Consider the following 14,931-nt stretch of genomic DNA (forward strand, 5'->3'; position numbering starts at 1 on the left):
TTTCCTATGGGTCTACCACTAAAGACTTTGAAAGCGTTTCTACTTTCTTCCATTCTAGCTACATGACCTGCCCACCTAAGCCTCCTAGACTTGACGACCCTAACAATGTTGGGTAAACCGTATAAACTATGTAGTTCCTCGTTATGAAGCTTCCGCCATTCCCCATTCTCGTTCCTTTTGGGTCCGAATATTCTTCTCAGGATCCTGTTTTCAAATACTTTCAGTCTATGTTCTTCCCTCAGAGTAAGCGACCATGTTTCGCAACCATACAGAACAACAGGCATGATTATCGTTTTATATATTTTAAGCTTCAAATTCCTCGACAGAATTCGCGACGACAAGAGATTTTGAACCGAATAGTAACACGAATTCCCTGCTTTTAGTCGACATTTAATTTCTTCGTGAATATGATTTTCGTCTGTTAATATTGATCCTAAATATTTGAAAGTATCCACTTTATCAAAAGTATTATTTAATATTTTAACGCGTTTATAATTTGCCGTATTACGGTCCCGACGCACTTCCATGTATTTAGTTTTCTCTGCATTTACTTCTAAACCCATGTCCCTGCAAGCGTTTAATAATATCTCTGCATTTATTTCTACTGTTCTCCTATCATCCCCTATTAAATTTACATCATCAGCATATGCCATAACCTGGTGAATGCCGTTCAACTCTAGGCCCTGGTTGCTATCTTTGATTTTCCTTATGGCGTATTCCAGCACAAAGTTAAATAATAATGGCGACAACGCATCTCCTTGTTTCAGGCCATTTTCGACGTGGAAGCTCGTGGACAAAAATTTTCCTACCCGGACCTTACTTTGGGATTCACTTAAACATATCTTAATTAATCTAATTAGCTTTCTCGGTATTCCAAGCTCTGTAAGAACGTTGTATAATGTTTCTCTCCTAACCGAGTCGTAAGCCTTTCTAAAATCAATAAATAGTTGATGTATCGGGGTATTGTATTCCCACTTCTTTTCGAGTATTTGGCGAATGGTAAATATTTGGTCGATAGTTGATCGATTTCGTCTAAATCCGCACTGATAATCTCCAATAATTTCATCTGCGTATGGGGTCAATCTTGCTAACAGAATATTTGAAAGGATTTTATAGGATGTTGACAGAAGAGAAATGCCTCGATAATTATTACAGTCAGTTTTGTCGCCTTTCTTGTGAATTGGAACAATGATTGACTCTTTCCACTCTTGTGGCAATTCTTCCTTGTTCCAGATAAGGAGAATGAGTTTGTGTATCTTGTTCCACAATTTTTCGCCTCCAGCTAAAATTAACTCAGCCGGAATTTCATCTACACCCGGAGATTTGTGTTTCTTTAATTTCTTTATAGCGGCTTCCACTTCTATTCGATTGGGTTCTGGAATATACGGTTCTGCGGTGTGTATCTCCTTTTCACCACGCACATTAATTTTTGGCTGCGTGTTCAGCAAATCGTCAAAGAACTCTTTCCATCTATTTAAGAGGCTATCCGTATCAGTGAGAACTGTTCCGTCAGATTTCTTTAATATATAAGCACGAGGTTGATAGCCTTTCTTAAATTCGCTGATCCCCTTATACATGTCCCGAATATTTTTATTTTTACTATTATCTTCAAGTTCCTTAATTTTAGCTTTCAAAAAATCCCGTTTCTTTGTTCTAAAAGTTTTGGAAGCTTCCCGCCTGATATCTGCGAAATTTTGTGTAGTTATTTCATTCGGATTTTGTAGCCACCGTAATTTTGCCTGTTTTCTCTTCTCTACTAGTTTAATGCATTCTTGGTCGAACCATGGTTTGTTCCTACGTATTTCCGCGTGTCCCAGTTTTTCTATTGCTGAACTTTTAATGCTATCTCTAATTTCAATCCAAGTATCCTCAACACTAGTGCACTCCGAGTCTTCTAAAACCGAGAATCTATTCGAAACTTCAATCTGGTATTCCTCTCTTACCTGGCTCTCTTCTAATTTCTTTAAATTAAATCTCTCCGTTTTCGGACATTGAGTATTACCTTTATTCAACGATAATCTCTCCCGTATTATCGCTGCTACCAGGTAGTGATCAGTGTCACAATCAGCCCCTCTAAACGACCGGACGTCAATTATGCTAGATTGTCTTCTTCTATCTACTAAAACGTGATCAATTTGATTATGTGTTTTTCCGTCTGGTGATGTCCAAGTGTATTTATGAACGTCGCGATGTGGGAATTTTGTACTCTTCACGATTAGGTTTTTGGATGTTGCAAAGTTTACGAGTCTAACACCGTTGTCATTACTTTCCTTATGCAAACTTTCGTTCCCTATAATCGGTTTGAAAATATCCTCTCGTCCTACCTTCGCATTGAAATCTCCTAATAGAATCTTCATATGGTATCGCGGGAGTTGGTCAAATATCCGTTCCACTTCTTCGTAAAAACTGTCTTTTATATCATCATCCTTATCTTCAGTTGGACCATGTACATTTAAAACAATAATATCACACCACCGTCCCTTAAGAGTAATAAAAGAAAGTCTGTCAGTAACAAATTCAACCCGTTTAATTGCTGGTAATATTCGTTTGTGAACGAAAAACCCTGTTCCTAACTGATGATTTTTATTTCCTTCCCCGTAAAAGAACGTAAAATTTCCGGAATTCTCAGATCCATTTCCTTCCCACCTAACTTCCTGAACTCCTACTAAGTCCATCCTGTATTTCTCTAACTCACTCGTTACAGATTTTAACGCGCCTGCCCTATAAAGACTTCTAATATTCCATGTTCCAAATCTCATGTCCATTTTCTTTTGCTGATGTCGTGCCAAGTTATCAGTCCTTGTCCGAGGCTTTTGTGAATGTTTCTGAACAAGTGCCTTTTTTTTACAGGATGAGGGTGTTAGCCTTACCCAAACCCCCAAGCTGGAGGACCACTCCTAGTCGTCTGTCCGCGACTGCTTATTCAGTATATTCGCAGCTAACCTCTATATCTAGAGGCCTTCTCCTCGATCCGCAACCTGAGGACGCGCCATGCCGTGGTGACAGGAACCCACGTTACGTTAAACAACATAATGTTGTAATAGACAACGTCAAAATTTAAGTTTGCGTACATGTAATATTTACAATTTTAATTAATCAGTACAATACTTTATATTTTACCTAGTACTACTTTTCTATTCTAGTCCTGAAATTTCTTCCTGAAATTCTGAAATACTATATATACATTTTTCTAACAGCCACTTTTTACAAAAACATTTAAAATTTTTAATCTCCATTTCTCTCACTCTAAGTGCCAATAGGTTATACAATTTCATCCCTATATATTTATAACTATTTTGCGTTTTACACAACCGCACATGGGTAATATCTATTTCATTTTTGCGCCTTGTATTGTGTGAGTGAACACTACTTCGAGTAACATAATTTGTACAGTTTTCTTTGATATACATAAGGCACAATAATATGTAGAAGGACAGGATGGTCATTATGTCAAAATCTTTGAAAAAATGTCCACAAGATTTTCTTTTGTTCTTATCGCTCCTTTTTGCCACTTAAATACTGATTGTGTCCCGGAAGAATTACCCCATAATAATATGCCATACGACAGATGAGAGTGAAAGAACGCATAATATTCAGTGATTAATAGACTTTTACTTACAGATATTTTTAATTTGCGTAACACATATACTGCCCTTGATAATTTTTTTACGAAGTTGTGTACTATGCACATTCCAGTTTAGTTTCGTAACTAAGTATGTCCCTAATAGATTAACTGAGTAGCAGTCTTCTGTATCAGTTGTGGAGCAACTGAGATGAAAGTATAACTTGTCTGTTTTATTGTGATTCAAATGTAATTTATTGTAGAACAGCCAAATAGTAGGTTTATCTATTGCTTCATTATTTCTCGTGTGTATTGCATTGATATTATTATCTTTCGTTATAAATGTAGTGTCATCGGCATACATAACAGTGGTTTCTAATAAGTAGTGAGGTAAATAGAAATAGAAAAGGTCCAATGACATTTCCCTGTGGCACTCCTGTTAATATTTCAAGAACAACTTGTTTTTTACTTTCTAGATAGGACCTGTTTTATTATTATTATTATTATTATTATTATTATTATTATTATTATTATTATTATTATTATTATTATTATTATTATTATAGCCCGGATTTCTATGCACAAACAAACCGGAATATATGCATGCAAATATGCACGAAAAATATGAAAAATATGCATAAACATATGCACTGAAATATACACTAAGAAAATAAAATTTCAATTTCTTATAAAAATATCTCATATTAATGACCTCTTTTGTTTGAACTATTAAGGCCTTGATGATCTTGAAGTTTTGCTGGCGTCTACTATTAATCCAATGTTTTCGGGATTGCTGCGAGAGTAAATGTTGCTGTGCTGAGCTTTCGTTACCATACAGCGGTAACATCTTCAGAGCTATGAAGATGTTACCGCTGTATGGTAACGAAAGCTCAGCACAGCAACATTCACTCTGGCAGCAATCCCAAGAACTTTGGATTAATTATTAAAGTCTTTCTTAGATTTTTTTCTATAAACCCTCTGTGTTATCAGTGAGAAACGTTTTCTAGATCGAAAAGTTCCTTTCTACATCAGCAGAACTCACTGATGCATGTAAAAAACACCAAATGTCTTCCTATCTTAAGTCCTCTTCCAATCCCATGTTTTCACCATTAAGTATATTTGCAATGTCACATTGTTTTGTACCCGGAATTTTTGCCTAATACTTGGCAAAGTTTATCTCACTGTACTTTCGCAACACCGTGAGTTTCACTGGACAGTCTATGATAATTCACCCAACAAAGAGAGAGAATATAGCAAAGCATTGTTACGGTATTCCAACTATCTGATAATTTCAGGTATTCTCGAGAAGTGGCTGTGTATGTACTTAATTTTGTTATCAATGCCACTTATAGAGAAACATTGCACTTATAGAGAAACATTTTTGTAACATATAAATAGCGGCTGCATCATCGGGATTTAGCGAGTTAACAAGTGTCTTCACTTGATTTAAATTTACTGCATAATACAATACAGCTTCTACCCACGAGCTTCATTGTTTTAAACTGGTTGCGGAGGTAGCGTAACATTTTTCGCAACTTCGCGAAAGATACGTACACGCAATGAAGCTTTCACAAATACTTTCTTTATATTTGATACATGCGCGTCTGCTTCCAGATATAGACATCTGATTGTTTCTATTGCACGGTGAAGACCGTGTGCAAGACAAGTCAGGTGAACTAAATTTGGATACAACATTTTATTCTATTATTCTATACAATGTTTTATTCTACATTGCGTTTACAAAGTAATTCAGTTCACTTTAAATATAACCTACTTCCTTGTGATATACTCTGAAATATGCTAGTATGCAGCAATAAAATTCAGAAATATGCAGTATCGTCTAAAGTTTATGAAATATGCATACACATCAAAATTCACTCAAAATACACACTATCATATTCGTCTCAAACGAATCCTTACAAGTCCGTCGGAAAGAAAGAGAAAAAAAATACTTTCCATATGTTTCTACACATTATTATAAACATTCATTTTGCATAAAAATCCGGGCTGTAATTATTATTAATTATAACAACCTTGTTTATAAACATAAAAGATAGTCGGTTTGTATTTGAATACTTTGCCATTCTCGGCAGTCGTGAAGTCTAGGAGTCAATGACATTGTTCACGAGCTTCTGAATGTTGGTTGACGGTCTAGGTTGAATATTCGGGCACGAGCCAAACATTGATAAAAGGTGTAGGGCACTGGCCAAATATCTTCAAAACTGCTCGGTTCGGGTTTAGAATTGTCAACGACTCGAGCAGCTCGGCTCACAGCTCATTCACTATCAACCCGAACCGAGAAGTAAGCCAAGCCAACCGCTCACCCAACCGAGTCGGCTAGAGCCCTCGGTTCATTTTAGCCGAACCGAGCAGATGGCTCATCCCAACCAAGCCAGCTCGAGCCGATGGTTCACCCCAAGCAAGCCGGCTCGAGCCGTCGTCTCAATTGAGCTGAGCCGAACTGAGCTTGTTATAAAAATCTCTTGTGGTCTCGCTATCGAGACGAGACGAGATGCGAGCAGTGTCCCCTCTCGTGAGCAACACTAAAAGTATTCCTTATTACTGCTTATATTTCTCATGGCTTTCGCTTTCCAGTGTAATCAGGCTACGGTTGCCAGATTTTGTAAATGAAAAGCCGGTCTATATATAAGGTCAAGTTTCCTACTCATTTGATCAAAGTCAAGTAATTACCTGTCTTTTCCCGGTCACTACTCACAATTTTCCGGTTCATTCTATACATAGTTGGCACAAATGAAACCCCACAAGGGATGTATAAAGAATGTGAAAAGGTAATGTAAGAAGAGCTGACTGGCATCCCTTATTCCGAATTCCGGCAGGTCCTAAATATTGCACCAATTACAACATATCCTCCCATTTATGATTAAAGAGATACTTTTTTAGTTCTTGCGTCATCACCTGAGTCAGAAACACTATCCTTAAAAAAATACAAATTTAGTATTTAGCAAGAAAAAGTACATTTACGCTAAATACAGAACGATAAACAAACACTAAATTTCTTGAAAGACTTGCGCAGGCTCTTCAAAAGTTTGGTAGGAAACAAAATTCAGAATCAAAATTAAACAAAACGCTTACCTTTATGTGTTTAACTGCCACTTCTTGTCTTAGAGTAAGTAGTTACGGAAATTTAACCTGCAAATTACTGAAACTTTTATCAGATAAAGTAAAAAATATAATTCCAAAATTATTAAATGCGTGCACAGTATCTTTAGAAATATTTATCCACACATGGGAAAATATATTAAAGACAACTCAGTTCTCAGGAGAAATTGTGCCTAAGAAGACGGCAGACAGGACGAAATAGACAGTTTAAATACAATTGACAAAGGGACTGAGAGCAGTATCGCCATTGTTGATTAAAGCTCCAACAATGAAGTAGTTCTGCGCTGCCGATTGAAGTATAAAATAACTAGTAGTTAAAGACAGTCACAAGGAAAAATCTGTTCTTTTCCATTGAAGTGATATTCAAGAAATCACTTACGAACATATGTCCCCTCTTGAACATTTAAAATTCTTATTTTTCTCTCTGGAAGCTAAATAACCCATAGGGCGAAAGAATGGGTAAGATTTCAAACAACCTGTTGTTTAAATTAATTGGCTACACAAATCTTCCGAAAATCTTCCGCTTTTAGATGAGACATACTAATTCTTGCAAGTTGATTTTTCTTTCAATCTGAAGAAGGAAAACCGGGACAAACAGGCGCCCCGAAAGCCTTTTTCGGGATAGTTAATTCTTTCATTGAAAACCGGGACTGTCCTGGAAAACCCTAAAGCAGACCATGATTTCAAAACGAGTTAAAACGAGCGAGCCATTTATCAAACTCGACTCAACTCGAAACTCGATTCCAGAAACAGTGAATCGGCTCGGAACTCGACTCGGGAATATTACCTTTGACCATTCTGAGAAATTCACATATAGGAAAGAAACATTTGTTTTCGAAACAAGTACCGTATACATATATTGTAGTTACTCATCCGAAATATATTGCGAAAAAAGTAATGCAAAAGAAGTAACGCGTTACTTGCGTTACATTACTTCCCAAGACTGCTGTTGCCACATATCAGATCTCTCCATTTTACATTTTCAGCACACGTTGCTCCAACAGTGTGCAACACTATACCACTACATTTCACTGTTATGTTAAGTGATAAGAACGCATTTTAAATCTGTGCACATTTGTATATGGTGTTATTTTAAACAAAATACTCTCGTGCTGAGGTGGCAACACTGTCCCATCTATGGCAACACTGTTTGTAGTTTTCGATACGGCATTTTGTTCTTATTATATTGTGTACCTTTTGATTTGATTGCTTTAACGGTTTTCAAGATATTTACTTTAAACGTACATAATTTCATGATATAATTTTTTTGATATTCAAATGTTGAAGCTCTGTAGGTCCTATGCTTCTGGTCCATAGCACTTCAAAGTTTGCTCATTTTCATTTCTTATGATGCTCTATCAGATGTACTGTGTGGCAATCAAATTTGAATGACAACTTTTTTGACCTTTCCTTGTTAGTGATAGAGTAGCATTCAATACCTCGTTTAGACCTTGATACTTTTTATGTGATTTGTAAGTTTCTTAGCATTGGATTTCGGTGTTATCAGTAAGACTGAAAAATCCTGGTATTGGTACTAATCCTTAATATATTACTAGTTGACATATGAAAATCCATATATGAATATATGGTAATCGCCCTTAAGCGGATATGCTTAGCTCGAGTCAGGGTTGGCTGGTTTAAACCTTGGTTTAAACCACCTTTTTTTTTTCAAAAACAAAATACATACATAAATAAATAACAACTGGTTTAAAGCAAAAATCGAAAAATGTTCGTAAAATTGTAAGTGTTAAAATCTTGATGTACACACATTTGTGGGTTATCATGTTTCATTCGGGTATATTATTCGTATTATATTCAGACCTAAATTCCCCATTCAGTACTCAAAGAGATTATTCTACAAAAGCAACTTTTGTGCTTCTTATTAGTTTATGAATGTTTCCTTTGTGTTTTATATATATATATATATATATATATATATATATATATATATATATATATATATATATATAGTTTGTTATTATTATTATTATGCAGTTGCAATCAAAGAAAAATTCTAAATATTGTTTCGTTTTAATAACGTTTACTGTTGATAAACTACATCGAAGTGCCGTACTTTTTGAGGGGAAAGAGTCATACAAACCCAATGAGAGGCATTTATTGAAATCAGAAGTATTTTTGGTATCTATTTATGTATAAATGGGTCAGAACCAAAGTGGACTGAAATAATTCGTATCTTTATTCACTTTTCGTACTGATGTGCAAATTAAGTCGTCGTATTTCTTTAACTTGGACGTAAAAAATGTAGTGAACTAACTTGGACTAAATTAGTTCTTCTGTACTCTGCAGTATTTTGAAATTTTTCATATGTAATTCTGTACAATGGTTTCATTTGTGCAACTGTTTATTTTTTTGTCCTTCTGAAATGACTTTTCACAATTAACAAATATATAAAGATCATTACAACATATACTTATCAGGAGTCTTCGTGAATGAGTCGGTAGATGTATCGCATTTGTGGCTAATTAGTTCTGGTTTCGAGTTCAAATGGTGGACAACTTCTCTCAGATGTAAACCGAGAAGCGGTTTGGATTCCGCTTTAAGCTTATGTGACCCCTTCCAGCACAACCCGGTTGATGTATAACAACACCAAGGCGAAACAAACATATTTCTGTCCATATGTGATATAAATACATCGAGCAAATTATTTAAACAAAAAAAAAACTGGTTTAAACAAAAAAAACGAGTTCAAACAAAAAAAAACTATTTTTTTTAAAATAAAAACCATGGTTTCTGCCAACCCTGGCTCGAGTAACACTGAAGGCCACTACGCGCTTTTACCTCCTTAAGAAAAAATCCAACAAAGATTTCTCACGATTCATATTCTATAAATTTAAAAATTTCCAACTAACTTCGATGGAAAATGTAAGAGGTTGATAAATGTTTTAGGTTATAATACACAAAAACAGTTCAAAAAAATAATAATAAATTGGCAATTCTGAATGTGGTATCATTCATTTTGCTTTCTGTCCAAATCCAATTACGCTTTAGGATTCATAAAATGCTATTATTTCCATACACTTTTTGTGTTTTATCAACAGTTCGCTGTCGACAAACGTCTGGAGAGGTACATTGTTGTCTGTGAAAAGGAAATAAATGATTTCAAAAGGACAAAATGAGAAATGCTATGAATAAATAAATGCTAGTTAAAAATGCATTGTATACTCGGATAAAACTCATGCAACCATAGATCGGTTATAGATTCTCTATAACACATACATGTAGATAAAATGATTTTGAAACTCGAAACGAAACAGTACCCAGGTATTTAATGGTTATATAGTAAATACAATTCTTGATATATGTTGGAAAATCGTCGGGTGAAGATACGTGACATAGCCAAGATAGCAAACATCTCAGTTGAATGTTTTTTAAAATTCTTTTTATAAATATTTATATATGAGAAACCTGTTAGAGAGATGGGTGCTTCGATTGCTCACTGTTGGCTAAAAGCAGAATCGTTTGAACATTTCGGTGATTGGACATGTGGAACCACAATCCTAGTAAGTATTTAAGGCGTTAATAGAACTTCAATAGATAGTACCTTCAGTCACAAAGCAAAGAGCAGTCAAAGCAGTTGGTTTCAGCAGGAAAATGTGCTCCTTAAAAGACAAGAACTGTTCTATTGACTGGCAAAGGTAATTTGTAATCAGGACTAAAATTCAACAAACAGGGTGAAAAATATACAATTGCAATATTGATCATTTCTCGGGAAAAAAAGAAGGAAAGTAGGAATCAATTAAGATTAACATGTGTATTCAAGTACCGGTACTCATCGGGGCTGCAGTAGCTCAATAGCAGATCGCTCACCTCTGGCACCTGGGGTCCTTGATTTTGATACAGTTTCCACCACGTGGGTTTAGTGGTGAATAAACATTGTGTGCATGGCTCTCGTTTCTTCCCACTTTCGTTATTCCACCAATATCATGCATCTCATCATCACCTTAGTTCATAATTGTGAGACGTTAAAAGAAATCAAGTACTCATCAATCCTCGCAGGTAGCATGAGCGTCGGGGGTTACGTCGATTCTCGGTGGGAGAACCTTCAAATTTGAACGCAGTACTGTAATTCGGATTCCACCTTAGACTGTTTAAGTATGGACTGGGTTTAAACTATAAACTGTATAGCCTGGGTTTTGAAACGGATGTAATTTCCAACATCAAATACTAATCTTAACATATTATTCTTTTTTTTTAAAAAAAAAAAAAGAAAGAAAAAGAAAAAAAGAAAAAAAGAAAGAAAGAAAGAAACACTGGTTCTTCTTTACCGTCACACTTGAATGAATAAAACAAGCAAATGCTGAAAGCTTTCAGACTTGAAAAGCAGTAAAAATGTAAATAAAATATTAGTAAAATTATTTTCTTACTTGTCCTTTGGGAAGCAGTGAAATTTAGCTGCTAAACCCGCAAAGCTACAAACTTTATATTAAATTATAAGTATGAATTAAAATAAAAATACATATGGTCGTTTGAAGTTTCTGATGATGAATTCGGTCGCTAAGTATTAGCACGCGTAAACACACCCGAGAAGTTATTGCGAAACTTCGTAAATGCTCTGTGTTCACTTCAGTGAGGACGGTTGTTGTGCACTTAAATGATCATATGGTTCCGAAAGCTACCGCCTCCTGAGAGGTCTGCATTTGTGCTTTTTCTGACATTGATAGCCATAGCCAAATAACTAAACACTTCAGACAAAAAATTTCCATGTGTCCAAGAAAAGATTAATGCTTTGTCGAGTCACAACAAAACAGGCATCCCTGTTATTGCTTGGCCTTTTAATATTTGGCTTCATTAGTGTCGGAGGCCTGATCGTACTCTCGGTGTAGTACAGTATGTTCTTTAATTTTTATGATTAATAGACTAACTTTCTTTTAACAAAATATTGGTACGAGTACAGAATAATCTAATAGTATGTTGTAAGTTTAAAGGTGTGTGTATTTCTTGAATAAAAAAGGGAATATTTTTTATGTTTTATATTATTTTATATTATATATATACAATATAAAATATTATATAATAAATAAATATTATAATATATAAATACTATATTATGAAATATTATGTACAATATATAAAATACTATATTTTATTTTTTTATTATTCTAGTCTCCCGTTTTATTATTAGTCTCCTCTCTTCTTAATGAGTCTATAATAGTTATGTAGTTAATAGAGAGTTCTCAAAAGTTACCTACTATTTTCAGCATCACTAAAGAATCGTATTCAAAAGATTTTTATTTATTTATTTTATATATAAAACAAAGCTTGCCCTGCGCTGTTGACAAACGTATGGGATTTGAAACTAACTAACTAACTCTTTGGCCTATGGAACCCGGAGGTTTAACGCCGCATCCACAAAAGTTGTCCACTGATTTCTATCCTTAGCCAACTGAATCCAGTTTCTACTTTCTATTCCTATTTCTGCGAAACCCATCTTAATATTGTCCTCCCATCTGCGCCTAGGTCTTCCTAATGGACGTCTTCCGATCGAATTTACAGTTAAAATTTTGAAAGCGTTCCTACTTTCTTCATTCTGGCTGTATGACTTATCCACCTGAGCCTCTTAGATTTGATGACCCTAAAAATATTTGGTAAACGATATAGATTATGTAGTTCGTCGTTATGAAGTTTCCACCATTCATCATTCCCGTCTCTCTCGGATCTGAATATTCGTCTCAGGATCTTGTTCTCAAACACTTTCAGTCGGCGTTTTTCCCTCAGAGTAAACGACCATGTTTCGGAACCATAGCACAACAAATATGATTATCGCTTTATATTATTTAAGCTTCAAATTTCTCAACCGAATTCGTGACAACAAAAGGTTTTGAACTGAATAATAACATGAATTTCCTGTCGACATTTAATTTCTTATTGATTTTTTTTTTCTGTTATAAGGATCTGTTTAAAAGTTTATGAGGATCTTTAATTGTTGGAATCTATGCTATCTTATATCTTGTTTCATTATATATATATATATATATATATATACACCCTCCATTCCAAAAGAAACCGAACGTTAAAAAAAAACAAAAAAAGCAATGTACATTTTGGAACAAATCATTTTTATTAATCAATGTATTCCCCTTCTGCATCGATACACATATTTGCACGCTCCAACAAGTTGTCAAACGACTTCTCCATGTCCTTTATTGGAATGGTCTTTAGGACGGCGGTCGTCGCCTTTTCAATGGCATCAATCGATGCGTGCCACTTTTCTTTCATCGCCAAATGCAGTTTCGGGAACAGATAGAAATCGCACGGAGCGAGATCTGGTGAATAGGGCGGATGATGCAACCGAATAATGTTATTTTTGACCAAAAATTCAGTTACAAGTTGCGAACGATGTGATGGTGCATTATCGTCCAAAAGAGTCCAACTGCCGATTTTGCGATATTCGGGCCGAATACGACGAATTCTTGCCAGCAAACGCTTCATGACGCCCAAGTAAAACTCTCCAGTGACTGTCTGGCCGGGCGGAACAAATTCTTTGTGGGTAATTCCTTTTGAATCGTAAAAACAAATCAGCATCACCTTAACTTTTGACTTCACCAAGCGACTTTTTTTGGGTGTTCCTTCATCCGGCGCTCTCCATTCAGCACTTTGCCGCTTTGTTTCGGGCTCATATTCAAAACACCACGTCTCGTCACCAGTTACAATCGATTTCAAGAAGTTTCGATCCTGCCGAGCACTTTTAACGATGTCTTTGCAATGCGCAATTCGATCAACTTTTTGGTCTTCGGTGAGTTTGTGTGGTACAAACCGCGAATTAACCTTCTTAAGGCCCAAAACTTCGGTCAAAATGCGGTATGCGGTTGTTTGAGGAATGCTTAATTCCATTTCAATAACTTTCACCGACGATTTTTTGTTATGTTTGATGAATTCACGCACTTTTTCGATGTTTTCTTCCGATAATCCGGTTCTTGGACGGCCTGATCTTTCGTCATCACCCAGCGTCTCTCTACCCGATTTGAATCGCCTGAACCACTCGTAAACTTGCGTACGGGATAGACACTCATCACCATATGCATTTTGTAGCATTTGGTGCGTTTCACTAAAACTTTTACCCAGTTTAACACAAAACTCAATTGCAGCTCGTTGTTTGAAACTCATTTTCCGACCGATGTACACAACACACTGACAGTTGAAACGCAATAACTTTGTTGCCGTGCATCCAAATGTCATGACATTTATACCAGTTGTCAATGAGAGACTACGCCATCTACCGGTAAAATATTACAACAGATGGCACTGGTGGTACTATTTGTTTTCAAAAGTTCGGTTTCTTTCGGAATGGAGGGTATATATATATGTCAGCGTAGATTCCAACAATTAAATGTCCTTAAAGCTTTAAAATCCTATACGTTTGTCAGCAGCACAAGGCAAAACTTTCTTTTTTTGCTAAAAGAATAAAACTAAATTTGTCGAATGTAGTATATATGTAATTAAACAAGAGAAGTATAGTGGAAAATTTGAACGTAACTGTACAATCAGAAAACATTATCAAATCTTTCTTCCCTTCTTCTTTTCAGCTGAAGACTGAAGGCAAAAACTTCATGAAGTAGTATCTCAAAGGAGATAGAACAGAGAACTCATGAACAGATGTAATTTATTATGTATTACAAAGGAGAAATAAACTTGGAGATATAATTTATGCTACATTAATTTCAAACTCGAACTTATCTAATGTTTAAAAATCCAAAACAGTATTACTTACAATATTTAAACTTATATGTTCACTGGGCGTTTAACGTTCAGTATTATTAGCGAGATGATATAAGACATGGTTATAAGAAAGAGTTAATATAAAATCGAAACCATGTGACTTCATTCAAATTGAATCCAGTTCTGCCGAATTCAAGGCGAAAATATTAAACCAAAACTCATTCGGTATATAAGTGGTTTCTAATTTGACCAACAATCACTACTGTTTATTATATTAACGGTTGGTTGATTTTTAAATTTAACGTCCCTTGCAACTCCAAGACTGTATGAGATGTCATCTATAGGTTCGCGTGAAACAGTAGCGTCTTCTCTGGGTGTGCAAATCATTTGTTAACGCCCAACGAAAAATGAGGAGAAGAGTATTATAATTTAATTAAACGCATCGTCAGAACTAGAGATTTTTTTTCATTTTCAACGAGACAAAATCAACTGTTGAAGTGCAGAAGAGCAGAGAAGTGCTGTGCGATCTCCGTCATGTTTTGAGGAGGCAACTCTGCGAGTAAGTCGTTGGC

General features: G+C 35.4%; 1 long non-coding RNA gene across 1 annotated transcript in view; it reads left to right on the plus strand.

Annotated features, from left to right (window-relative positions):
• LOC145669129 (uncharacterized) overlaps window positions 1–14,363 on the plus strand; it is a 45,188-nt gene extending 30,825 nt beyond the window's left edge. Inside the window, exon 3 of the long non-coding RNA XR_014128140.1 lies at window positions 14,227–14,363. This is a non-coding gene — a long non-coding RNA (uncharacterized LOC145669129). The remainder of the gene's footprint in view (window positions 1–14,226) is intronic.
• The last annotated feature ends 568 nt before the right edge of the window (window positions 14,364–14,931 follow it).

The sequence above is a fragment of the Thermobia domestica genome, chromosome 13 (genome assembly GCF_964235325.1).
Source record: "Thermobia domestica chromosome 13, izTheDome1.hap1.1, whole genome shotgun sequence".
Taxonomy (NCBI): domain Eukaryota; kingdom Metazoa; phylum Arthropoda; class Insecta; order Zygentoma; family Lepismatidae; genus Thermobia; species Thermobia domestica.